This window comes from Rattus norvegicus, chromosome 13, assembly GCF_021556685.1.
Source record: "Rattus norvegicus strain SHRSP/BbbUtx chromosome 13, alternate assembly SHRSP_T2T, whole genome shotgun sequence".
NCBI lineage: Eukaryota > Metazoa > Chordata > Mammalia > Rodentia > Muridae > Rattus > Rattus norvegicus.
The window spans coordinates 68,653,068-68,675,850 of record NC_141546.1 but is presented as its reverse complement, the minus strand read 5'-3'; the positions used below and the strand labels follow the sequence as shown (position 1 = coordinate 68,675,850).

Sequence of the window (22,783 nt, the reverse complement as noted above, 5' to 3'; positions counted from 1 at the left end):
AATCCTAGGTGTGGGTTTCAGAGGAACCACGCCTACCATAATGCAGCCCTCATTCCCTGGCCGTAGAGAGTGGCTGATGAAAGTGGATTGAGAGTCAGGCATGTCATAGGTAATTTGCACTTTGTAAATTGCAGCTCTCATTGCCCTTGCTGTACCCTACACACTCTTATTATACAGACCTTTGTGGTTTGGCTCCTATCCACTTCAGCTTTAGGTCCTACAAATCCACCCTCTCCCTGCACTTGGTCCTCCATCAACAACAGGCTGCAGCTGTTTTCCCAGCTCTGCTATTTGGTATCGCCCACTCATGCCTTTGACATGCTGTCCCCAGTACTTGAAGCACCACTCCTCTCTTGCCTTGATGGAAATTCCATTTCCAGGTTTTCTAAGACCATTTTAAGTCCTACCTCCTTGGATCTGCTATCCCAGACTGTCCCTCTACTGAGTTTCCTCGACATCTTGAGTCTTGTTCATGCTTTGGTTCTTCCTCATCCCCCTGACAGTACCACAGAGGACGTTTCCGGCTGTCCACCCATCTCCTAGATGAAGGGTCCTTTGTGGCAGGGCTGTGTCCTGAATATATGATCCAGTGCCTAGAACATAGCAAAGAGTAAATGTGACGCCAGAGTAAATAGCGTGACAAGGAGCAAAAGTCTTCTTAAGGTGATGCAGTGCAATCTAAAGCGGGCAATCTAAAGGCAAGAGTCTAAATGTGAGAGACAGAGGCCATTCCCAGAGCCTAATTTGTGTTTTCATGATAGCCACTTTAGCCATTGATATCCCCACACTTCAAAGAGAACAATTAAAAAGAAAAATGGGTGACCAAGATAAATCTGATTGAAGGTAGTTAGCCCCAAGTCTCACAGCCTGAGGTTTTTTCTTCTTTGTTTGTTTGGGGTGTCAGTCTGTCTGTTTGTGTGTATTTTCCGGTTGGTTGATTTGTGATTTGTTCATTAGAAATGGGGAATCTCACTTTACAGTGTAGCATAGGTTAGCCAAGAATTTAGTACCTAGCCAAATCCGGCATAAGAACTGCAATTATAGGCCCACCTGTGGATCCATCATCCCATAGGCAGACACCAAGCCCAGACACTACAGCAGATGCCAAGAAGTGCTTGCTGACAGGAGCCTGATATGGATGTCTCCTGAGAGGCTCTGCAAGAGCCTTACTGATACAGAGGCAAATGCTCGCAGCCAACCTTTGGACTCAGAATGGGATCCCCAAAGAAGGAGTTAGAGAAATGACTAAAGAGCCTTAAGGGGTATGCAATCCATAGGAAAACAACACTATCAACCAACCAGACCTCCACCCCCCACCCGAGCTCCCAGGGCCTAAACCATCAACCGGAAGAGTACACATGGACAGACTCATGGCTCCAGCTGCATATATAGCAGAGGATGGTCTTGTTGGGCATCAATAGGAGGAAAGGCCCTTGGTCCTGGGAAGGCTGGACCGCCCCAGCATAGGGCGGGGACAGGGAGGAGGGAGGAGGGAGGGGTTGGGTGGGTGGGGGAGCACCCTCACAGAACCAAGCAGAGGGGGAACTGGGAAAAAGTATAACATTTGAAATGTAAATTAAAAAACATCCAATAAGGGGTTGGGGATTTGGCTCAGAGGTAGAGCGCTTGCCTAGCAAGCACAAGGCCCTGGGTTCGGTCCCCAGCTCCGAAAAAAGAAAAAAGAAAAAAAAAAAAAACATCCAATAAAAGAATTGCAGGGATGCGATTTAGCTCTGAGATAAGAGCTGAGATTATAACATGTTCCACCATAAGTGGCTTGTAACGTCCATCTGAAAGGTCAGGTAAGAAAGTTAAGGATTTTATTTATTTGGGGAGTGGGAAGGTTAGAGAGATGGCTAAGTGGTTAAGGACACATACTGCTTTTCCAGGGCACCTGAGATTTCCAGCACCCACATCAGGCACACAGGCACACATACACATAATTACAATGATAAAAAAATATTTTCGGGGTTGGGGATTTGGCTCAGTGGTAGAGCGCTTGCCTAGGAAGCGCAAGGTCCTGGGTTCGGTACCCAGCCCCAAAAAAAAGAAAAGAAAAAAAAATATTTTCAAGAAAAGAAGAGATGAGAACGGTTTTTTAAAAGATGTATTTATTTATATTTTATGTGCCTGGACGTTTTGCCTGCATGTAAGTCTGTGTACCACATTTGTGCCTGGTGCCTACAAAGGCCAGAAGAGGGCATCAGATCCCTAGAACTGGAGTTGTATACTATTGCAAGTGGCTGTGTGGGGTCTGGGACTAGAACCAAGATCCTCTGGAAGAACATCCAGTGTTTTTAACCGCTGAGCCATCTCTTCGGCCCTAAGATTTTAAAGAACAAAGAGCCAAAAATACTGGAGGAAGATCAACACAGGGCAAAGAGAGAGGGAGAGATGGGAGGAGGACAGGAGGGAGGGAGCGAATGAGGGAGGGAGGGAGAATTTGGTTTTTTATTAAATTATTTTATTTACATTCTAAATGTTGCCCATTCCAGGTCCCCCCTCCCAGAATTCTTCATCCCATCCCCCCACCTCTTTGCCTCTGAGAGGATGCGTCCCCACCCACCCGTCCCCCTCACTCGCTTACCCACCCACTTACCCCCATGACACCCTCCAGAGAAAAAACTTTTGAGAGATGAAAATGTGTCGCATTTGCAAGAAGTTATGGGTTTGAGAATATGGTGACTGCTGTGAAAGATTCAGCTGAAGTAATGTCAGCAAATAATCAGGAGGATGAGGTGGTAGGGATGGGGAAGGAAGAGGAGGACTCTTCGTCCAGGTGGTCATTGAAATGAAGCAACCCTCCTCCCTTTTTAGAGAGCATCGGTCTTTGTAGTGTCTCACAAGATGGCTCCTGAGGCCCACAACAAGCCTGGCCTCACCCTTTGGCTTCTTAGAAACTGCCAGCTGTCTGAGTTGTGCCTGCCTCCCCTTCCCTGACACTCAGAATGGTGGTCCTCTTTTATGTAGATTAAATCCCACAGACACAGTGGCTGAGCCCCAGGTGTCTTTCTAAAACCAAGTAACAAAAGGATGCCAGGCAACTTGCCTTTGCGAAGCCCACACACAGCCTTTGATGTGTCTTATATTCCCTCTCATAGAGCATTTCTATTAACCCGTGCACAGATCTGTTTAAAATCCTTCTTGTAATAAACTCCAACTCTCCTTCATATCTGGGGAAAGGAGGAAGGAAAAAACAAATTAATTCCAGAAGGTCTTGTAGGACCTTGAAGACAAAGACAGCTACGTTTGTATTAGTCAGCTTGTTGCTAAAGCCTTCAGCCCCTGATGTCTAGAAAGAAAAGCTTTATTGAGTGCACAATGTTGGAAGTTCAAAGTGGAAGGTTGCTGGGTCCCCGCTGGCTTGGCAGATGGTGAAGGAGGCAGAGAATCCAGAGGCGAGTACAGCCAGAGGAAGAGCTGGTGGAACTAGGCTCGCTCCTTCTATAATGACGCTCGCTCTTGTGAGAGCTCAAAGGGATGCAGCAGAATGATCAATCATGAAATGACAGGTGAACTCTACCCTCCAAAGTAAGCCCACTATGACCTCAAGTTATCAGTGTCCCACCCTCTACAAAGAAGCAAGAAGCCAGATCCATCAACGTAAAGACCTTTTTCTCCCCCCACCCCCAACTCTCCCTCCCTCCTAGTATGTATGTATGTATGTATGTATGTATTTATTTATTGCTTTCATTCTTTGACTTATCTGTTTTCTTTTGAGACAAGGTGTCTCTTTGTAAACCAGGCTGGCCTGGAACTCACAGAGATCCTCCTGTTTCTGCCTCCCAAAGGTGGGATTAAAGGAATGTGCCACCATGCCTGGCTTAACACAGATACCTTTGGAAGGCAATCAAAATCCACACATATGCTGCCGTGTATCGGATAGAAACTGAATATAGGTAAGGGAGAAGAGCTAAGAAGGTCTGATTTGGAAAACCCTATGATCTCACTGAGTATGAGCTAACCTGGGAACAATGAGAACCATTCAATATATCAGTGCTAAGGTCGGAGTATTTCATCCATGCATGCCTTCAATCTGCAGTTGGCCATAGGAGCTCCAAGATGATAGGCATGCCTGGAGTACTAGATAGATTGGCAGGAGCAACTTACCAGACAGCAGAATGTCTGGATATGAAAGTGACCATTGTGACCCTCATGGCTTCATAACCACGCACGCTCCATTCATTGGTACTCCCTTGACTTTAGCCTCCTCAACTCCATTACAGATGCTTCCGACATCCCCATATGTTTGACAATACCCAGCAAAGAGTCACTAAGGACCACAGAGTGTGTCCAGTAAAACATCTGAAGGATGAATAGATGCACTTGTAAGATGTGTAAACCCTCCCTGTTTGCTCTTCCACTAAAATGTAAGTTTGAAGAAGTTGGAGATTTTACATACCTAGTTGGCCGTTGGAGTCAGTTTATGGCCCTGGCAAACGCCTGGATCATCGAAGGCACTCAGTGTCTATGAAGTGAAGGAAGGGCTGGTGCAGCTAACAGGAAGCAATCTGAGAGTGGAAGGCTCAGATCTGCCTCAGTGCAAAGCACTGAGACAGCTCCACCCTGACCCTGGGCTCTTCTGTTCTCTGACCAAGTCAGCTCCAAGCCCTATCCCATTCCTCACCACCTCCCCCAACCCACCGCCCTAGCCCAGGAATGAGGGTGGGACCTTGGGTTTTCAAAACTCTTAGTACATTTTATTGGATCAAACTGTGACCCATGCTCCTCAAGATTCAATAAAACCAGCTAAAGAGTTTGTTAACAATCCCTTTCTCCTTCCTAGTTTGAGATTTTAATTCCATTAAGAAGAGAGTTGGAAAGACAGACCCTTAGGGTCTTTCCCAGCTCCCACAATTACTCCCCTTGTTCTGTCTGTTAGTGTGGGTGAGGAGATGTGCCCTTTAGGAACTTGACTTGTGTGAGTACTACACCAAGATTGGCCAAGAGCAGGTCCTAGCGTGCACCCTCCTGTCTTGTTTTCTTGATGTTACTGCGGGGTTTTTTTGTCAGGATCATTCTGGGAATGTGATTTGGGTCACCTCCTAACTCCTAGGACAGATCTCAATGCCAGCTAGAATCGGCCAGCCCTTTCCCAAGCCTCCCCACTTGTTTCCAATCCTCCTCACAAGCCTTCCTAGCTTGTCGATAAAGGCCTTGAAGGCTCAGGGGACTTCTCCTGTTGATATTGGTGGTGGTAGTGCTATTGGGCTTTGCTTTGTTTTTCTCCTGATTCAAAACAGATGGAACAAGGAAAGAACAGTTGAAAAATTCTAAAAGCCACTTATCTTTGGCATATTGCGAAGTGAAAACAGAAAGGACTAGAAAGAACATTGGTTCAGTAAACAAGTACGAATACACACAGCAAGTGTCTTTGATGAGCCTGACCAGCCCTGTCCAGCACAAATATTGATCCATGTCTAGGATTTAAAATCTCTAGGAGACCCACTTAAAACAATTCTTTTAAGTTGTTCTTTCTCATGCCTATAAAATCAGATGTATGTTTTCTTTTTATGGCACATCTCGATCCCGACCTGCCACATTTTCAAACTCTTACGATCCACGTGTGCCTCTGGTGTCTCCCATAGTGCCCAGCAAAGCCCTACCCAGGAATGTCTCGTGTTGAGCAAGAGCATACCAGCACTTGGAGGGTAGAGACTAGAGGAGCAAAAGTTCAAGGTCATCCTTAACTACGTGTTGAGGTTGAATCTAGCCTAAGTTACAAGAAATCCTGTTTCAATGTTTAAAAACATATACACTGAACTTAGTGGGAGGAGATGTTCTAGTTGGTTAGGTGAGCCCTGGCAGAGACTTGGCTACAGTTGACATAGCAGGAACAGAAAGAAGAGAAGGACAAAAGGAAGGAGGGACTACCAACCAGACTTCCTGGCAGATTGGTAGAAAAGAAAAAAGAAAAACAGAGAGAGAGGGAAATCAAAGACACTGGCTTTGATGTCAGCCTAAGCGTAGATGGACTGTCCAACCATCTTCTCTCTGGGTAGACCCAGGTTGTTCTGCTGTTAGTGACACTGTAGTCAGACAACTAGCTTTCCTGATCTTCCCCAAGAATTTGTCTACTGCATTTCAAGGCAGCTGCTGCCCTTTTTTTTTCCCCCTCCTGTTTGCAATTATGTGCTCCTGAAGAATTCAGGTTCGCATCCCTGAGGAGAACGTTCTGGTGCATTTGAGCCAAAGAAGCGCTGAGAAGGTGGCCTGGCTCAAGGCATAGGCTGAGCAGATACAGAGGCCTAAACTAACATGCACATTTGTCCCCACTGACTGGGAAAAGGATGAGACATTTATTCTCATGTGAGACATTCAAAACAAGGATCAGAAGGGCAAGTCTACTTGTGTCATAAAAATGGCTGGAACAACAGAAGGCAGTGGGCCAGCTAAAGACATAAACAAGCTCTTAAAGGAGCCCCAACAGCACTTCCTTGTTTCCTCTAGGCAAATGCTGAGCTTTAGTGCACACTTGATACAATGACTAGACTGTATATAAAAATTCACATATAAACATTTCAATTGTGTCTTTAAAGAGAGAGGGAGGGATCTGGCATGTGTGTGTGTCTGGGGTGGGCTGAAGCAAGAGCAGAACCTACAAGAAAGGTGCTTTATGTAGTGGTGAAGGCCTGACCCCAACCCTTACTTGCCCCTTGTGGTCTATGATGAGAACAGATAGCAGCCATGTGGTAACAATTACACTAAAATAGAATTAGTAGTACTTTTGTGCCCAGAAAGAAGAGCCCTAGACAGCTGGCATTTCCCAGGACTGATTCTGAAGCTTGTAGACCTGCGCTTAAGTTCTGGATGACTAGATCAATTAACTATGAGGAAAAGCCTCATAGTTCAGTCTTTCCGAGTGCCAGCTGTCCTCTGCCAAGGCAAGGGACCAGTGTTACACAGGCTCGGAAGACAGAAAGACACAGACTAGTAATGTATTTGAGTATGGACCACAAAAACAACTCAGCAGTGGGTATAAATCCTGGGCCTGGAATCCCATAAATATTTAACGACTCCCTGGGAAGCAAGCCTGGCTTTTTCTGGTTCAGGTCTTTCCTTTCTCTGGCATTTCCCAGGCGATCGCTGGGGGAGTGCCAGAGGCATGTTGTCTAGGGAGATCTCCACCACTAACTCATTCCTAACCTTAGAAGACTGTGACCTGAAGTCCACTCCACCCAGATTCTCAGGAGAGGAGGATACCACCTCCCCCATCAAGGCCAAGATAAGAGCAGAGGGACCAGTGAAGGTAGGGTGACAGGTTGTGCAAAAGAGGAGCCAACAGCTTCCCATGAACCAATTTTGAATCTCCTTGGACAACCAATAAGACTCCACTTAGGGCATACACCACCACATCTGGCCACCTGGAATTTTAATTCTTTTTACTGTTGTTTTGGTTTAGTTAATTAGCTAGTTATTTTGAGACAGGGTCTCACTGTGTAGTGTTCCCATTTGGCTTAGAACTTGCTACGTAGACCAGCCAGGCCTCAAACTCACAGAGGTCGCCTGGCTCTGCCTCCTGAATGCTTAAAGGCATGCACCACCACACCTGGATAATTTTTGTTAATTACTATTGACTATGACATGATTCTCCCTCCAAATGATACCTATGACCTAAAATTTGAAGAAAAAAAAATCTAAAATTTCATTTATTTGAGTTTTAGCCTCAAACCATTACTATACCTTCTTATTCAATTGAAGGACATGTTTTTCTCTAAAGCACAATTGGCCTTAACAGTAAGGATGTGACACTCCCTAGAATTAGCAACAGAAAGCACTGGTCAGCTCAAAACCCAGGCATCCAGATAGTACAGCATGCACACACCATATCTAATCTGGTGCCTGGAGAGCAATGACCCACAAATAAGTTATAGATTTGAATGTCAGCTTTGTTATTGAATTGTAAAAATTTTAACAAGCCGCCCCTTCTTTATACTGCCCACTTCCATAGGTAAATCTAGGACAAGACGGATTCAAAACTAGAAACAGTGCTGCTTGCACAATGCCGCCTTGTTCTGAAGTGTAGGGACTGGAGCCCGGGATTGTGTAAATTGCTTGCATTTTTAAGCAACAGATATGCATGTAGGAAAGTCCACAAACAAAAGCCGGGTCTCAGATAAAACCCCCGAGCAATATCCTATTGGAGATTTACAAATCTTAAAAGGTCACCAGCTTGCTTTTCTGTAGCTTTCAGGGTGCAGGGTCTTGAAAAGGAATGAGCTGTGATTTGCAGGAGACTCTGTCCTGGGGAAGGACGCACATTTGGCCAGACAGATTAGCTTTTTGTTTCTAGGGAGCTGGCATTATCCTACCTACTGGGAGCTAGAAAGGAGAGAAAGTTTCCTTCATTCAGAGTTTAGAACCCTATTAAGGTTCTAAAGGAAGAAGCAGGGGGCCTTTGATGGTTAAATGTAACTCTAGGTTGCAAATAACTTTTTCCTTTTTCTTTTCTTTTTTCTTTTTTTTTTTTCTTCCTTTTTTTGACAGGGTCTCTCTGTGTGTTCTTGGCTGTCTTGAAACTCTCTTTGTAGACCTTGGCCTTGAACTCACAGAGCTCTGACTGCCTCTGCCTTCTGAGGGCTGGGATTAAAAGCATGAACCAAAATGCCTGGTGCGAATAACATTCTTGATGTCGCTTTTGCAGAAGGTGATACACCTAGGAAAGGAAAACCCAGGGAGAGTCTAGTCTAGTTAGATGGCCACTTTACACCTGTAGGTAGTCATTCATTCACTTATTGTTGTGTCTGTGAGGGAGTCTCGCTGGGCCAACTGGATAGCTCAGGGGGTGGGAGCACCTTCTAGCAAGCCTGATGGCTGAGTTCAAGTCCTAGAACCTACAGAGTAGACAACTCCATCAGTTGTCCTCTGACCTCCACACTCTCAACATGACATGTAGAACATGGACACATATAATAAACTGGAAAATAAAATGTAATCAAAAGAAAAGTCCTCACTATGTAGCTCAAGTTGGCCTAAAATTCACTGTGTGCCCCTCAGACAGGATTACAGGGGTGTGTGTGTATGTGTGTGTGTGTGTGTGTGTGTGTGTGTGTGTGTGTATGCGTGCATGCGTGCATGCGTGTATGCAAGACTGGTTGGTTTTTGCTGTTATTTTTTTTAAGATTTTTTTTATGTAAATGGGTGTTGTATCTTCCTGTCTGTCTGTGTACCACATGCAGGCCTGGTGCCTATGGATGCCAGAAGAGGACATCATATCCCCTAGAACTGGAGATCTGATGGTTGTGAACCTCCATATTGGTGATGGGACTCCAACACAGGTCCTCTGAAAGAGCAGCCAATACTCTTAACCACTGAACTATCTCTCCAGCTCCCACAGATCAGTAGTTCTTAACCTGTCCTTCCTTTCAGTGGGCCACAGAGTGCCATCCTGTTATTTATGAATTTTTTTTCTCTCCCTAGAATGTAAGTTCTATAAGGATCATACCACACATATTTTATTTCTATTCCCTAAGCCTGGTAGATTAACTTACAGTCAGTAATCAAATCTTTCTTGGGTAGAAACGAATAAATGAATGGTTTTAGCTCTTTCTAGTTCCTGGATGCCTTTGTAAAACTCAGTTGTGAACCATCCCTTCCTGCCATTTATGTAATGCATGTTCTATCTCATATGCAATTATTGTAAACAAGTATATAACAAATAAATTTATATTTACTTATACATGTTTAAAAAAATCATTAAACCACGTATTTAGACTTCTTATTGTGCTCCATAACTTATAAACATATAAATGAGTTCTTCATGCAAATGCTTCACATCCCCAAGGACACTCTTGCTTCCGTTAGTCACTGTTATCTCCACGGAGCCCATCAGCAGAAGCTGTGCTGTTGCTGCCTTCCCCAGAGGGGCAGCTTAAAGGAGATCAACACTGAAGTCCAGGATCTTGTCTCTCTCAGGCTGAAACACGAGAAATTGGCCTCTAAAGAGGACATAGTGATTTTCAATCAGGTGAATAATAACAAGAAACCCTTGGGGAAAGAAAATAGAAAAAAGTATCTTAAACGTGGCACTTAGAAAACTTGGTTCCAAAACATAATAATTTATGAAGCAGGAAAATGGAGTGGCAGGCAGAACTTTCAGTGTAACGGATGTTACCACTGAATTAGAAGAGGTCTGTGATTAAGGCACCAGGAAATTTTCTTAACAAAATGTGAACTTCAGAGTTGTGTGTATGTAAGTGATTGGGCGCGCTCTCTCTCTCTCTCTCTCTCTCTCTCTCTCTCTCTCTCTCTCTCTCTCTCTCTCTCTCTCTCTCTGATGACGGCAGATGCTGTTCCAAGCAATCTACAATCTGTCACAATGCTTCCTGATCCCACAAGGTTATAAAGAGAAGCCAGGTGTGGGTGTGGTGGCACCCATAATCCCAGCACTTGACACTGACAGGCAGGATCGTTTCCAGCTATATAAGGAGATGAGGGCTGGGAGAAGTTCAGTTAGCACTTCCCTAGCATGCATGAAGCTCTGGCCTCAATCCCCGTGTGGGAAGAAGAGGTAAAAGGATCAGGCATTCAAGGTCTTCCTTGGCTTCATTTTCTGTTTGAGGCCAGTCTGAGATGTATGAGACCTTGTCTCAAATAAACTAGTAATCCCCAAAGACAAAATAATAAAGAGAGGAAAAATCCCATCACCCAGTGACATCATAGGAGAAGACAGTGTCCCAAGTCTCTAATGATGCTGCTACACAGAAATCTGCTGTAGAATAAGCTGCCTAAAAACCCATACAGCACAGGTAGAGAATCATATTCAATCATAATGATAAATGATCGTGTTCTCAATCTAGGCAGTCAATATACAACAGTTTATCATTTTTACAGTGCATTACTTTTATATGTAAAAGGTTTTTTTCTAACTGGATCTTAACATAATCATCATTGGAGAGGCTTCATCCAGCAGCTGAGAGGAGCAGCCGAGCATTAGGAAAGATTATAGGAGCCAGAGGGGTCAAGGACACCACAAGCATTACAGCTGAGATATAATATATGAGAGAAGAATAACTAGGTAGATGGACAGACAGATACAGAGATACATTAGACAGATAGGTACATGAGATAGATAAATGACAGACATAGATCTGTAGGTAGATACATAGACAGATAGATAGACATAGATACGCACATAAGATACACAGACAGACAGATATTTTCTGTAAACAATATGGCAAGCCAGTATCATCCTCATACAACTCTTTCTTGGCTTTTGGCTCTTTGTTTTGAGAGTCTCTCTGCAGAGCCCATGCTGGCCTCAAACTCTCAACCTTCCTTCCTTAGCCTTATTACAGCTGTGATTACAGCTGCGGGCCACACACACCTGGCCCTTTGTCTCTTAGTTGCATCATTTCCTCACAGGCTTGATTACACTGAGATCGTTGTTGTTGTTGTTGTTGTTTGAGAATTTCACATACAAGTACTGTATTCACATTGCCACCACCCCCAACTCCCTCTGAGCCGCCCCTTCTCAAACTCACGGTCTCTTTCTTTCATTGTTACAGTTACGTGTGTGTGTGTGTGTGTGTGTGTGTGTGTGTGTGTGTGTGTGTGTGTGTGTGTGTGTTTATAAATCCAACCTCCTGAGTTCCTGAGTTCATTTAGTGCTGCTCATATGTGTGGCCTCTTAGGGTTGGATAACCTAACATGGGCTCGTCCCTGAAGACTGATTCTCCTCTCAGCAACCATTAATTGCCTATAGCTATTTATCCAGGGATAGAGAGCCCTGTGAGGAGGTTGTTTGTTCTTCGTGACCGTGGAAACGATAGGCCACACCATGTGTCTATAGACTCACAGAGTAGTCTCAGTGTGCAGTAGGCTATACCAATTGAGTTTGTGCAAATGTGACCTATGATATTTGCACAAGGCAGAAACTGCTTAAGGATAGACTTCTCACACTGTATCCCTGATAGGCAGCCCAGGACTACCAGGGCTGGGAGGGGATTCTCACATCAGATGGCCTCCAAAATCTAAGAAATACTTTTTAGGTTTACCTTGGCCACAAATAAGACTGTAAATGGAAAGAGAAAATCACTGACAACTTTTTATAATTAATTGCCTTGAAATGTTTTTTTTTTTTTCCCACATAGTTCTTAAACACAAAGAAGCCTGAAGTGGGCCCTGGTGGCACATGAGGCATGACATAACATGCTCTTGATAATTTTAATCATGCTTATCCATGAGTTCAGATTGTAAATTCAGGGCTAGCATGGGCTATATAACCAGACTCTGTTTCAAAAAAAAAAAAAATCAAAATCAAGGAAGCCTTTAAGATGGTTGACTGAGCGCATGGCAGCCTTTTCCACTGAATATATTATTTGATTACAGAACAACCCTGAAGCTGCTTATGCAGATATCACTTTACAGATCAGCGAACCAAGGCACAGGAAAGAAAAGTGACCTGCTAAAAGGGGGTAGAGGGGGTAGGAGGAGTTGTCCTGGAGCTCACGAGACCAGGCTAGCCTCAAACCCACAAAGATCTGCCCACCTCTGCCTCCTAAGTGCTGGGATTAAAGGTGTGTGCCACCAAGTCTAGCCATTATTTTTTTATTTGTTTGTCTGTTGATTGTTTTTGTTGCTGTGAGATGAGGTCTCAAACTCACTAAGTAGCTGTGGATGACCTTGGATTCCTGTTCCTCTTGCTCCCCGAGTACTAGGATTACCTGTGTGCTCCGCCATGCCAGACGTATACTATGCTGTAGACTGACCCATGGCTTCGTGAGAGATAGGCAAGCACTGTACCAACTGGGCTCTGTGTCCAGCCCTGGAGGCAGAATTTAAAAGCAGGTCTAGGGCCCAGCGTGTCTCAGTGGACAGACACTTGCTGCCAAGCCTTATGACCTGACTTCCATCTCTGGGACCCACATGGTAGAAGGAAAGAACCAGCTTCCAAAAGTTGTCCTCTGACCTTCGTACCCATGGCACGTACACTCCCCACCCCAACACACACAGAACAGGTCTTTAAATGTAACAAAAATAGACTTAAAAACGCGTCTATCTGACTTGGAAGTTCTTTCTGAAACACTTAGGTCGGGCTCAGGCCTTGAGTAGTCATGCACCCAGATCATGGCTAAATGCAGCTAATACATACCCAGTGTGCCTATAATACCACCTCAAGGGTCTTCTTGGCTTAATCTTCCTCAGCTACTGGGAATTCCCCCGGACTTGTAGACTTCTTGGCCCTAAACTATACTGGGAATTAAAACAAAGCCTAAACTGGGCATGGTGGTGCATGTATACTTTTAATCCCATCACTTGGGAGGTGGTGGCAGGAAAATCAGGATTTCAAAGCTGAATCTCAATGGAAAGTATATTTTACCCAGAGAAACCCTGTCTTAAAGAAAGAAAAAGAGATAGATAGATAGATAGATAGATAGATAGATAGATAGATAGATAGATAGATAGATGGATGGATGGATGGATGGATGGATGGATGGATGGATGGATGGATGGATGGATGGATGGACAGACAGACAGACAGACAGACAGACAGACAGACAGACTGATAGATAATACTAGTTATAAGAGAGGCAAAGTGGCTCATTCTTCTAATCCCAGTAGTCAAGAGGGGGCGAGGCCATTGCACTCCTGGGAGTTCAAAGCCAGCTGGGCTACATGGGAAATTCTAGGGCAATCTGAGCTACAACAGCGTGAACAAGCAAGTATCAGACTGAAAATGGGCTGGTGGGATTACCTCAGAAGCCTGGGAGTCTGAATATCAACCATAGAATCCATGTTGGAAGAAGAGAACCAACTTCAGAAGTAGTCCCAGCACTTGGGAGACTGAGGCAGTAAGCTAAGCAATCCAGGACTAGCCTGGGCTATATACTGAGACTTTATATCTTTGTTATTGTTGTTTGGTTTTGTGGGATTTGTTTAATTCTGCCTTGTTTTTCTTAGGGGCCTGAGGTGACACAGGCATCACACAGGTGACAACTTACACTGTCTCCTTGCTCCCTCCCGGCAAATGCTGATGTCTTTGTAATGATGCCACTCTCATCTGTGCCCCCAACTCAGCAGATTTTCCAGTCTATGTCCCTGAAAGCTCTTAGACAATTCACTGAAGTTAAAACAAAACAAAACAAAAAACAGAAAAACAACCAGTCCCCCTGAAGTCATGCACCTCCACAATGTCAGATCAGAACTCAGGAGGCACAAAACTCAGATCATTGGGACTTTAGCAGGTGGGAACCCTGTTAGGGTTCAGGGACAAGCAGCTGAGGTGCCTATTTAATGTGCCAAAGCAGACCTGGCCTCCACGTTCTCCCAGCATCCCTCAGTCCCAGGAGCTGGGCTTCCCCTCTCACAGAGGCTCTTCTCATCACTATACAACCCAGACATTTTGGTTCTCCCCGCACCCCCACACACACACACACCACCACCTCCATCTCTCTCTCCCTCCCTCTCTTCCTCCCTCACCCCTCTCTGTATTTCTCTCTCCCTGTCCTGTGTGCCCAAGTTCTTTATCTCCATCCTCCTCTCTGTCTCCTAGTCTACAAGGCTGGCTCCCTGGGACCAGTGAACTCTCCTGAGAGCTGTCATAATAAATCTGCCTTCATGTACTTTTTAATTGGGCTTGAATTAGCTTATATTTTCACACACACACACACACACACACACACACACACACACACACACACACTCACAGAACCTATCAAACCTGAGAATTAGACTTCCCATCCAGTGTACTTGGCTCTGAGGAAAGCTGCCCAGGGTCGATCTGAAACTGAGCCCCACAGTACTCCACCTTGCTGGGCTTCTGGGCTTCCAACACTGTCAACGGACCTCACCCCTGAGCTTTCTGAAGGATGGCCGTGTGTTGAAGCCATGCACCATATGACACTAGTACAGAGGGATCTCATATGCAGAAACGCTGTGATTTTAAGGCCTCCTTGGGCTTCCAAGGGGATACAGCTGACAAGCAAAATAGCAAGCAGGGTGGACTATAGCCAACATGGTCTCAAAGAAGGACAGGCTGAAGATGTAGCACTCCCAGGGCCTAGGGTATGAGGAAGGGAATGGTTGCATCCTAAGCTCCTAGAAACTGGGCACCCCTGTCCTTTAGTAGGCATTCCAGTTTAAAGATGACAAAGGATGGGCGTATCTCTGAGAGCATCTCTAAAACTGGAGCCAAGATGGTCACATCCTCAGAGGGACCAGATCTTTTACTTCTAATCTGCCCTCCACCCCTTTCCTCTCAGGACCCTAACATTGAGCTCCCATGGGAGTTAAATTGTTCTAGCGTGCTTTCCAGCCACTATGCCATCTTGGACTTTAGGAAAGCCCAGAGACGACAATTGCTTTACTTACATACTGTGACTTTCTAATGCATTCTTGCTTCTATTCTCTCCCAATTCTTCCAGATGTTTGCTCACCTTGTGGAGGGAGGTTTTCCGATCACAGTTTTCCTCAAAGTCATTGTCTATTTCAACATTCTGTCATCTATCGCGGTCAGTGGTATCTCCTTGGTGATCGTCTCTTTGCCTTGAATAGGTTCTAGGCTGACAGGATTGCTCCTATCTTATTAAGCTTCCCGCTGCTGGGAAGAGCCTGCATGAGGTAGGGGCTTGGCACTTGATATTTAAGGGGTGGAACGAGCATCCATTCTCAGGTAGGTGTGGGTCAGGGGATTCCCTAAGATAGAAAGTAAGGCCCTTAGTACCCGGGCAGTGGTAGAACCTGTACCAGAGTCTGGTATTTTCTGTTCTGGGACGGAGAGAAGAGGAAGAAGAGGAAGAGTCAGGGATAAGTATAAAGTCAACCACAGTCTGCCCTTGCTAGCAACAATGCCTTTACTCTGGTGATCCTGGAGCTGCTGCGCAGAGTTTGTCCAGACTGACCCGCTACCTGTGCATCCTCCCCCACCAGACTCATTTCCTGCCTGAGCCTGTTTGGTTTTTAGGCCCTTACAGCAAAATACCATAGACTGTGTTGCCTTGGCAACATACATTTGTTTAGCACAGTTTTGGAGGTGGGCAGGCTGAGTGGTGTACTACGGGGGACTTCCTGTTTTCAGGCTGTATCTCTTCCCCTTCCACTGTGTCTCACGCCTTCTTCCTATGAAGGCACTAATCCCATCATGGGTGCCCCGCCCTCACGGTCTCTTCCGAACCAGAACATCTCCCAAAGGCCCCCACCTTCTGATGCCATCACCTTGGCGATAAAACCTTCAATATATGAACTTGAACGTAGGAGACAAAAATGTTCAGCCCTTAGCTGGGACCCTGAAAACGGCAGGCCCAGGGCAAAGCGGAGCTGTGTGTGAACCGCTCTGATCCTCCGCCAGAGGTGAGGAGGGGAAGAGGAACTAGGAAATGAGCGGTGGACCTGAGAATTCCTCAGGACATTCCCTGAGCTCAGTGACATTTGCCAGGCTCACTGGGAAAGGGAGCTCTCAGCTGGACCCCATTAGCAGGACCTGTTTCCCAACCCACTTTCTCTGCCGCCTGAGGCTGGGAAAATAGCGGGCACCACCTTGGTGCTGAGTCACCCCACCCCAAGCAGGAAGCTTACCAGACAGATTCTGTGGGTTTGCACACTGAACTCAGGCCACAGAACCAGGAAGGAAAGAGCTGAGGCTGGGACCATTGGGAGGGAATGACAGATGGTGGCCATAGGGTCCCAGAGGCAAAGTCTGTTCATGCCGGGAAGTCACTATGAACCCAGAAGACTCTGTGTGAGGAAACACAGCATGGCAGCACGTCTAGAAATTACAGACACTGATGAAAGAAAATAACATAAGACCTGAGCTTGAAGTCAAGGTTTCATGACTTGGTGCCCTGCACTCCCAGGTCTGGGGAACATTAAATTCAGGTGACCTATGAGGCCACTGTGAATTCCTGAGCTAACAGGGGTCTGCAGCGTACTGCTTCAGCCATAGGACACAGCACTGCAGTGATGGGCAGGATGTTCATGGGAGGGAAACAGTCTCCATGAGTTAGAAAAAATGGGAGTGGTGTGACTGCTTCAACCTCACAGCCAAGCTGCTCCTAGGCAGGAAGGACATTTTGCAGACGAAATGAGGAGACAGTGGGAAACCAGGAGATGTTTTTGCATTTGATGTGAGGGGAAATTCTCTTTTGCTGCAATCTGTTCTCCTCCTACCAATGGAAGATGGCCCGAAGACAGTTTGCAAATAAGCTGAGCCCTTCTCTCCTACCGAATTGACAGCTTCAATGTATTCTCCCCCATAAACCTGACTTACATTTTCTTGGCATCTTGGTACACATAGAGTGGCAGAATGCTGTACTATCTCTTCCCTGTGCAGAGAGAGGAAAGAATGACTCTGTGTGTGTGTGTGTGTGTGTGTGTGTGTGTGTGTGTGTGTGTGTGGTGTCTGTCTGTCTGTCTGTGGAGAGAGAGAGAGAGAGAGAGAGAGAGAGAGAGAGAGAGAGAGAAAGAGAAAGAGAGAGACACTAAATCGGAACCCTCGTCCACCTTGGTTTATCTTCCTCTATTTCCCTGAGACTCAGTTCTCCTCTCTGTAAACCAGGATAATCAGCCACCATCTTCAATATGCTAGTTAAAGAGACTAGTAATAGTGGAGGAAGAGTTGTATTCAATGTGGCCACATTAGGAAGAGGAACAAATAGAGAAATATGGTGACCCCACCTCCATCCTCGGGGTAAGAGGTCTGCATAACAGAGCGGTCCTGTCGAGTGTGATGCTGATCATCGCTGACCCACCACTGTCTGGATCTAGCCTGTCCTGGACAATGCTGTCCGTACTCCGTGAACTCTTTCTCTCTTTTTTAAATTTATTATATATAAGTATACTGTAGCTGTCTTCAGACACACCAGAAGAGGGCATCAGATCTCATTATAGATGGTTGTGAGCCACCATGTGGTTGCCAGGATTTGAACTCAGGACCTCTGGAAGAGCAGACAGTGCTCTCAACCACTGAGCCATCTCTCCAGCCCGTGAACTCTCAGAAAGAGATGAGTTCCTCCTTCTCCTCAGGCTGGCACTAGACTTCCGATGACCTTCTCTCAGCATGATACTGTTTTGGAGAAATTCTAATTCCTCGGAGCCCACTGTTTCACCATTCCGAACAGAGGTGGTCAGGGAACACGTGTCTAGAGTGTCTTTGCTTCTGCCAGGACAGTTTCTGCTATACTCAGTCTCAGGAAAGTTACTAAAGGTGTTGGCTACTCTCAAGCCCTGGGCAAACATTTGCGGTTTACCAGCGTCCTTTCTATATTGCTTTGCTTTGTTCCTGCTTTGGTTGCTTCGTATTTTACGTTCCTATGGTGTGTGTCTTTGTACAATAGGTGTGGACATGCATGCCACAGCACATGTGTGGAGGTTAGGGAACAACTTTCAGAAGAGGGTTCTCCCCTTTCACCATATGGGTTAGGCCTGCAGGCTTGGCAGCTCACCCTTACCCACTGTAAGGCTGGTTTTGTGTGTCAACTTGACACAAGCTGGAGCTATCACAGAGGAAGGAGCCTCCCTTGAGGAAATGCTACCATAAGATCCAGCTGTAAGGCGTTTTCTCAACTAGTGATCAAGTGGGGAGGACCCAGCCCATTGTGGGTGATGCCGTCCCTGGGCTGGTAGTCTCGGGTTCTATAAGAGAGCAAGCTGAGCAAGCCAGGGGAAGCAAGCCAGTAAGAAACATCCCTCCATGGCCTCTGCATCAGCTCCTGCTTCCTGACCTGCTTGAGTTCCAGTCCTGACTTCCTTTGGTGATGAAACAGGAACGTGGACGTAAGCTGAATAAACCCTTTCCTCCCCAACTTGCTTCTTGGTCATGACATTTGTGCAGGAATAGAAACCCTGACTAAGACACCCACTGAGCCATATTGCTGACTCTATTTTGGTTTTTCTGAGAAGTCCTTTCCGCCCAGACTGGGCTGGAATGTATGATTCTCCTGCCTCAGTCAACCAAGTACTAAAATGTACAAAGATGTGCTCAAAGTTAGGTGTGGAGAGGTGTGTGTATGGGAGAGTCTCTATGGGTGTCACTGAATCCTGAATAAGTGAGAATAAAAATTCTGTTCAGCCTGACTTCCTCAGACCGGATCAAACTCCGGGAGTCTGAGGCCCGGTGGTTTACTGTCAGCATGTTTAAACACAGTGTAGTTGGTGGGAAATTTTCCTGGTGGAATGCAGTCCTCAGTGCACAAGGAGCCAGAATTACATTGAAACTCAACTCAAAGTACACGTCATTTCAAGATGGGTTTAGAGAGATACAACCTGTGCTAGCATCGGGGCCTACAGAAGGATCTGGCCTGGTCTCCCTTATACAGTGTAGAGGACATTTGAGCTGTTAGCTGTTCCTGGTCCTGGCTGAAGAATCTTGGGGAAGTCTCTGGCTATACAGACACTGAAGGGTCTTTTAGACTGTTAGCCACCTCTGGTCCCCGGCTGTGGGAGCTTCATTTGTCCTGGCCCAACAGATACCACAGATTATCAGGCTGTTAATTGCTTCCAATTCCTTTCTGGGTGGAAAAGCAGATTATACAACCTTTCTTTTGTGAGGGCCGGCCTGAGTGCTTAACATTCCTGGTTTCCCTGGAGATCTGTGGGCCCAAAGATCTTTGTACTGCCAATATTTAGGGATTTTTTTGTTTTTTGGTTTTTTTGTTTGTTTTTGCTTGTTTTTGTAATTGGAATCAACAACTGAATCTTCTGAGAAAAGGTAGCAGAAAGTGAAAAGGGAACTATTGTCTCCTGTAGAGAGCCAATGAAAGAGTGAAAGGACAGTTTTGGTGTTTTTTGGTGTTTTTATTAACACGGCGCGCGCACACACACACACACACACACACACAAAATAAAGATATTGGCAGGGGGCTGGAGAGGTTGCTCAGTGGTTAAGAATACCGGATGCGGGGCTGGGGATTTAGCTTAGTGGCAGAGCGCTTACCTAGGAAGCGCAAGGTCCTGGGTTCAGTCCCCAGCTCCGGAAAAAAAAAAAAAAGAACCAAAAAAAAAAAAAAAAAAAAAAAAAAAGAATACCGGATGCTCTTCCAGAGGAGCCAAGCTTGATTTGCAGTACTCACGTGCAGCTCATAACCATCTCCAGTTCTGGGAGGTCTGACTTGCATGGGCACCAAACACACGTGTAGGACAAAGACATGCAGGTAGCCAAAACACACACACACACACACACACACACACACACACACACACACACACACACACACACACAACCCCATTCACATAAAATAGAGATAAATCAGAGGAGAGGAAAGGATTTTGTCTAATTAAAAAAATTAAAGGGGGCTGGAGAGGTGGCTCAGTGGTTAAGAGCACTGGCTGCTCTTCCAGAGGTCCTGAGTTCAATTCCCAGCAACCACATGGTGGCTCACAACCATCTGTAATGAGATCCGATGCCCTCTTCTGGTGTATCTGAAGACAGCTACAGTGTACTTATATATAATAAATGAATAAATCTTTAAAAAAAAAACAAAAAAAATTAAAAAGAACAAATATGCTGACTGAATATTGGTCCAACGCTGTCTCTACAAGGCTGAGTGTGAGAGTGGAACTAGAATGTGACTGTCCACCCCTCCAAGCTCCAGCACACTAGATGGACGCGCCTTCCTACCCATTTAACTGGAGGGTCTGTCCAGACAGGTAGCTGAGCTCTGTGCACAGGGTGCTGAGAACGGAGGCTCAGTGCCCACAAGGGAGCAAAGTACACACAAGCAATGTTTCTATCACCAGTGACTCTGCTCAGCCTTCTCTGGGAGTGATGCAGAAACTACGAGTGGATTCTAGTGACTTCTCCTCGCGCACGTGTGCCTTTGAGCCCAGGCCAGCCACAGGAAAGAGTGATTAGATTTGATCCAAAGTTGATAAGCTGAGTCAAAACAAGGCTAGGAGCCTCTACCCTGGAAACCCCTTCTGAAGCTGGGAATAGCTCTCCTCCCCACGGCTTTCTCTCTCAGTGCTCACATGTGCCTGCAAGCCCTTAGGTGATGGACTTGAATCCACTTGTCTTAGTCAGGGTTTCTTTTCCCGCACAAACATCATGACCAAGAAGCAAATTGGGGAGGAAAGGGTTTACTTGACTTACACTTCCACATTGCTGTTCATCACCAAAGGAAGTCAGGACTGGAACTCAAGCAGGTCAGGAAGCAGGAGCTGATGCAGAGGCCATGGAGGGATGTTATTTACTGGCTTGCTTCCCCTGGCTTGCTCAGCTTGCTTTCTTATAGAACCCAAGATCACCAGCCCAGGGATGGCACCACCCACCATGGGCCCTCCCACCCTTGAACACTAATTGAGAAAATGCCTTACAGCTGGATCTCATGGAGGCGTTTCCTCAGGGGAGGCTCCTTTCTCTGTGATAGCTCCAGCTTGTGTCAAGTTGACACACAAAACCAGCCAGCACACCACTGCAGCCAAGAGACTAAGCTAGGGGTGGATGAGGAGCCAATTAGAGGAAGTACCTCCACGGCCAACAGATCAGCTACTTGGGTGTAGTCTTAAACAAGACCCCAGAGAGGTCCTTGTTTGCCAGAAGCTGAGCTTCCTCATGGGTGCTGCGGTTACTTGCTTCAGTTGAATGCCAGTACGGGTGTCTCCCTCTGAGTTCTTAGAGTCCTAGCTAAAAATATATGCAAGGGCCAGAGAGGCACCACGGAGACATGCTTGTCACCAAGCCTGGTAACCTGAGCTCAAGCTACGGGACCCACACAGAGGGAGAGAGACAGGTTCTTTTTTTTTTTTTTTTTTTTTTTTTTTTTTGTTCTTGTTGTTCTTGTTCTTGTTCTTCTTCTTCTCTCCTTTTTTTCTTTTATTGGATATTTTCTTTATTTACATTTCAAATGTTATCCCCTTTCCCAGTTTCCCCTCCAAAAATCCCTATCCCATCTCCCTTCCCCTGCTTCTAGGAGTCTCTCCCACCCACCCACCCACTCCTACCTCTCTGCCCTGGCATTCACCTACACTGGGGCATTGAGCCTTCATAGGACCAAAAGCCTCTCCTCCCACTGATGCCCTACAAGGCCCATCCTCTGCTACATAAGTAGCTGGAGCCATGGGTCACTCCATGTGTACTCTTTGGTTGGTGGCTTAGTCCCTGGGAATTCTGGGGTATCTGGTTGGTTGATATTGTTGTTCTTCCTATGGGCTTGCAAACCCCTTCAGCTACTTCAGTCCTTTCTCTAACTCCTCCATTGGGAACCCTGTTCTCGGTTCAGTGGTTGGCTGTGAGCATCTGCCTCTGTATTTGTCAGGCTCTGGCAGAGTCTCTCAGGTGACAGCTATATCAGGCTCCTGTCAGCATGCACTTCTTGGCACTCGCAATATTGTTTGGGTTTGGTGGCTGTATGTATGTGGGCTGAATCCCCAGGTGGGGCAGACTCCTTTCCTTCACTCTCTGCTCCACATTTTGTCTCCATATTTCCTCCTGTGAGTATTTTGTTCTCCCTTCTAAGAAGGACTGAAGGATCCACACTTTGGTCCTCCTTCTTCTTGAGCTTCATGTGGTCTATAAGTTCCACAGTGCATGCAATAGCCACATGCATACATGCCCACATACGTACACCTACAAGGGCACTAAATAAATGAACAGAACCATAATGACCATTTTGATAAGTTTGAGAATCATTGGCAAAAAGGCTATAAAGTGGACCATGTCCAAGCATTAATCCGATACAATCTGGTTTCTGATATCTATCAGATAAACTCATAGGCTCCAGGCTGAGAAATGAGATGCAGGACACGTAAATCAAAACAATGAGAACAAAGCCAGACATGAAATGCAGCCTGAAAAGAGGATCTGGGTAAGGTTCCTGAACTCACCTGATAGGAAGGATCCCAGCAGTCT

General features: G+C 45.8%; 1 long non-coding RNA gene across 3 annotated transcripts in view; it reads right to left on the bottom strand.

The window, feature by feature from the left end:
• Window positions 1-9,652: 9,652 nt before the first annotated feature.
• LOC148001690 (uncharacterized) overlaps window positions 9,653-22,783 on the bottom strand; it is a 104,704-nt gene continuing 91,573 nt past the window's right edge. Inside the window, exons 1-4 of one of the 3 annotated variants that reach the window (XR_015636023.1) lie at window positions 21,026-21,137; window positions 16,516-16,674; window positions 15,378-15,636; window positions 9,653-9,987 (exon numbers count right to left, since the gene is read on the bottom strand). This is a non-coding gene — a long non-coding RNA (uncharacterized LOC148001690). Of the gene's footprint in view, window positions 9,988-15,377; window positions 15,637-16,515; window positions 16,675-21,025; window positions 21,138-22,783 lie in introns of those variants that run through there. The other 2 variants (XR_015636025.1, XR_015636024.1) reach the window with 2 other exon arrangements.